This window comes from Melozone crissalis, unplaced genomic scaffold, assembly GCF_028551555.1.
Source record: "Melozone crissalis strain CALT ecotype California unplaced genomic scaffold, PUWL_Pcris_2 ptg000068l_1, whole genome shotgun sequence".
Taxonomy (NCBI): domain Eukaryota; kingdom Metazoa; phylum Chordata; class Aves; order Passeriformes; family Passerellidae; genus Melozone; species Melozone crissalis.
Window position 1 is genome coordinate 14,974,607 of NW_026535846.1, and position 5,320 is coordinate 14,979,926.

A 5,320-nucleotide genomic window follows, 5' to 3' on the forward strand; every position below is an offset into this window, starting at 1 on the left:
GGCGGCGCCGCGCGGGTATCGCGAGAGCGGCCCGGCCCCGCCCCCGCCCCGCGGAGCCACAGAGGGCCGGCAGGGAGGGAGGGGCTCCCCCCGCGCCGCGCAGCGCCCCCTGGCGGCCGCCGTGAGGGCCTGAGGGGATGAGGGGGAGCCGCGGCTGCTGCTGCTCGGCCCGTGCGGAGCCCCCGGATCGCAAAATCACGGAACCGAGCGGGATGGAACTCACCTCGGGGTCACCGAGCCCAGCCCATGGCCCAACACCACCCTGTCAACCAGGGCATGGCCCCGAGTGCCGCGCTCAGTCTTTCCTTAAACACCTCCAGGGCCGTGACTCCACCACCTCCCTGGGCAGCCCCTCCCAATGTCTGATCACTCTTTTGTGGAGAAATTTTTCCTAACGTCCAACCTAAACCTCCCCTGCCGCAACTAAAGGCTTTGTCCCCTTGTCCTGTTGCTGGTTCCTTGAGAGAAGAGCCCGACCCCCACCTGGGTCTTTTCCAGCCAAAGGATTCTGTGATAGAACCAGGTGATAGAGAATTAAGATGGTCTACTAGACAAAATGACAAGAATGTTTTAAACGTTTTTTTTTCTCATTGGTTTCTGTAATGAATGCTTGAAACCGGCAGCAGGAATCAAATAATATGGTTCCTTATTTGTTTTTCCTCATATTTTCCTTCCATAAATTTTCATCTGATCTTCTGGTCGGCTTTGACCTCTCAACTAATTATGAGTAATCAACAGCAACTCCCAGAGGAAAGAGGCTTCCCCTTGAAGCCTGCATAGCTTTTAATATTTGCTCAGTAATATACGCCTGTTCCTGATCCAAAACACTTAATCAATACATGTGAGCAGGTTGAGCATAAATTTAGGCTTCCCTCCACATTCTCTGCACTGACCTCCTGCCTCCCTCACTCTTTGGCTCCCTAGCTCAGCTACAGCTCTTTTTCTGACTTCTAACAAACACAGAGTTTTCAAAGCACTGACACAAACTGGAGTTCTCTGTCTATTCTCTTATTTTTTGTAAAATAAGTAAAGGCTTAATGTATTGAGACAGATATTGTTGTCAATAATAAATGGTCAACACAGAGGTGTTCACACACACACCTGTCCTGCACATGCAGGTGACATCAGGCCACATCCTCCTCAAAATTTCCCTTAAAAAGTCATTATGCTTCTCAACCAAACCAGAAGTGCTGGGATGACAGGAGGAGAACACACTGGAAATGCATAAGCAGTTCTGATTCTTTTTAAAAATAAGGAAGAATGAACCTAGCATACACCTCAAGCTCTCAATGTTGGAGAATTTGAATAAATAATTAGTACAGAAAATTGCTGACTTTATTCATTGCACACTGTTTCTGCTCTAACTGACAGCCAAACACAACAATTGCATTAAAGTAGGAGGGCCTCTAAATAATTAAAGTCTGTAATGATGTAACCTTAGCTGGGGAAGGCAGATGGCTCTGGAAACTGGAGAAAAATGCTATTGAAAAGCATCTTGAATTGTTTATCAGTGTGTCACTCATGGCAGCTGCATGACTTCATGTTTTATTAGGCAGAGGAAATTATGTCACTGCAGAATTAAATAACATTCAAATAAAAGCCTAGTTTTGGTATTTAGTCAGGTCTTACACAATTATTAAAATTCAGCTTTACCACAGTGCTCTTGACATTTCCACTCCAAACATACTTGTTTTTTGCATCAGAGGGGCTTCTCAGAGGTTGATAGAGCCCCTAGATCAGGGGGATTATAACCACAGGACCACAGAGACACAGCCACGCCTGATTTGCCCATGGAGACAAATGTACTAGTGGCTACTAAGGTGTTGTCTAAGCACCAGGAAACCCTCTGGCCGAGACAGAGCCAGAACAAGGACTTGTTCCTGCTGGGGTTATGCTGGCTGCTGCCTCTGCAGGGTGTTGCTGGGGATGTGCAATGTTTTCAGGCTGGCTGGCTGCTGTTATCTCTGCTGCTCATAAAGATCAGCAAGAGGACAATTAGGTGTAACAGGGACAAAGTTTCCCGAGATAGAAGATAAAGATCATAATTAGTGTTTGCAAGTGACCTGGCTGCTTTCTCCCCAGAACTGGCGCAGCTCTTCCCCAGGTGCAGGATGAGCACCAGGGAATGAGGTACCAGGGATGAGCACCAGGATGGCAGTGAGGGTTCATCTCACCTTGCCATAGGAGTGGGATGTGTTGGCTTGGAGGAACTGCAATGCCCAGCTCTGCAAGGAGCTCTTAAACCCTCAGACTTACATCTGATATTGTCCCTGGGCCAGTTTTCTCAGAACCAAACCCACATGAGGAAGAAGATGAGATCATAGGTTAAAATCCTTATGGATGGCAGACTCCTTGACATAGCAGATTGTACATGTGCTAAGATTTGCTAACATGAAATCATACACAACTGAATTACCTGCATTGTTTTCTGACTTCCATGTCCTGCTCAACCATTCATCGATGCATTTCACACCACCCAGCACAAACTGGTCCCTGTGTTTTCCCAGTACACCATGGCTGAGCCCTGTGCCCAGCAGCTGAAGGTCCTCCATGGTCTCTCTGATCTTGACCACGTAATGAGAATTTTTGTCTTCAGTTTGGACATGGACTTCCCCCAGGGCCTCCCATGAATCAAGCTCTTGTGTCAGCTTGTCCCAAGCACTCTGGTGTCAGCAGGACCATCTTACCAAAATCACCACTGTGTGGAAGTTTCCTGGTCTTCTGCCATGGCCAGGCTGACTTCAAGCATAAAGTCTTGTGTCTTTTTGAGTGACTTTGCTGCTGCTTTCATAGTTCAGAGGCTCAGAATGCACAGGAGTCCCTCTCTGTTTCTTTCTGGCTCATTTGCTAGCATTGCTGATATTGGCAGATAGGTCTTGGCCCCACTAAATCTTTGTATACTCACTGCAGCCTCTGCAAAATATCACCCATGTCAGATTCATCTGGTCTCCTAGGGACATAAGGTTTTAAAGCAAATCTCTTTTTTGTCATTGCATTAAAAAAATAAGGGCAAAAAGTATTTTTAGGGTTAACTGGGAGCTGATTCAATCCTGCTGCATTGACAGTGGGTGATCTCTTGAGTGCCCTCTGGGCACAGGGAGAAGCAAGGGGCAAAAGTGCTGGAAGAACTGCTGGTCCCAGTCTACCACAGGATGAAGACAGTCAAAGTGAAACCCAAAACATCTGGCTGAACCAAGAATTACACCAAGATTTCCTGCATGGCATCCTTGGACATGCTTCTCTATGGCCTTGCTCCCCGGGGATACAGAGTTTGGTGAGAGTAGAAGAGACCTGTGTGGAACTGTCAATGGCATCAGTGGTCAGATAAAACAGGGCAAGTGCCTTTGATTCAAAATCCTGAGCACCCAGCCTGTGCTGGTCTGAGAGAGGCAGGGAAACAGGAAAAGCTGCATACCTTGAGCACCATGTAGGAGCATCTGTCTTTGCCAACTTGTTTGACAAGCCATTGATGCAAATCATGATTTCTGGTTCTCTTTGTGAGAACTGCTCCTGCCCAGTGCTGAAAACCACTGTTGATGCACGGGCACCTTCCCTTGGCACCTGCCACCACATCCATCACACAGTGTCACCTTGGTCCCTGTGCTGTCCCAGGGGGAGCATGCTGGGAGGTTTGGTGTGTTGACAACTGTCTTGCACAGGCAGCTTTGTGTGAAGGGTGGTCACACAGGACAGAGTGCCCCCAAAATGGTGCAGAAATGCCAGGAGGGTTGCAGGCAGATGAGAAGGGGTGAGAAACTTTGGCAAGTATTGGCAAAGAGAGGAACCAGGGGAAACTGGAGGAGGGGGGGGGAGGATCCCAGCTAGCAAAATGCTATGAGGGAACTCAAATCTTCCTGCAGGGGGTGAAGAAATGCACTAAAAAATGCAAACACAAAGATAACAGTAGAATGTGGTCCGACACCCACCTCCAGGCACAGGGGAATGGGAAAGCTTCACTGGGAAATGGGAAATGCTGGGAAATGCTCTGAACTCAGCTCCCACAGAGTCTTCCCTGGGCACCCAGGTAACAACAGTGATGAAAATCCCATAAACAGCAAATCAGAGCACAGAAATCACACTTGTCAAAAATGTATCAAGCAAAATGTTTCCTGAAGAAGGCGTGGCAGGGGAGAGAGATATGGCAAGGTTGTCTGTGGCTGTGTGTGTCAGGTGTGGAAACAGACAGTGGCATTTGCCAGCTGCTGATGACTGAGTCACATTGCAAGCCCTGTGCCTGGGCTATTTACACCAGCAGCTATGAAACAGGTTTGTTTTCATGCAGGTTATGAGACTGATAGGGAATGGTGCTAGAACACATGCCTTTCCTTTCTGGGAGCATGGGAAGTGCTCAGCTCAAGGCATGCTGTAGGAAAGAAAATATCATGTAACTGACAAGCAGATCTGGAAAATATTTGCCCTGAATGGACTGGGCAGTCTTTTCCTGTTATGATTAAGAGGGAAAGGTCCTCTGACTTATTTTTCTGAAGGTCATCAGGAGCTGTAGTGATAGGAAAAGGAGAAATGGGTTCAAACTGAAAGAGGAGAGATTTAGTTTAGATATGCAGAAGAAATTCTTTACTGTGAGGGTGGTGAGGCACTGGAACAGGTTGCCCAGAGAAGTTATGGATGTCTCATCCCTGGCAGTGTCAAGGCGAGTTTGGATGGGACATTGAGCAAACTAGTGAGAAGTGTCCCTGCTCTCCTCCTTATGGAGATGCACACCCACACCTGGCAGTGCCCAGCAGAGTGTGCTTTATGCAACTGAAGGGGTTGGCTTGTTTTTTCTCTCCAAAGGCCAGATCCACCTTGGAAAATCCAGCAGTGAGGCTCCTTCCCATGGCTCAAAAGATGGGAAGAAGAGGTTTTATGTCCACTGGGAGGTTGATGCCCTTTTGTTCCAAACACAGGGTATGCCCAGTCTGGATCCTGCCTTCATCCCACAGGTGTAGGGACACAGTACCTGGAGCTGAACAGCAGTGACTGGTCCCTAGCAAGGAGGAGCCAGGACAGGCTGAGCAAAACTGGCAGTGCCTGGGGGGTTTCCCTGCTTCTAGAAGCAGGGCATCAAACTTTTCTGTTGGAAGTAGAAATAACCTTGTTATTTTATGGTCAGTTACCCAAAGTGTGAAGCAGGATAAAGTGCAGCTGCTAAATCAAAGGTGAGGTGAAGACTCAGTGCCTGCTGAATGGGTTAAGAAATGGCTGAGAAAGCCCCATCTGTCTTTTGAGGTGGCCTCCCAAAACTCAGACTGTGCATGGCTTTCTATTCAAAGGATTTTCCTGCTGCTCTGGCTTGCACTATATCATCTGCTCTCACAAA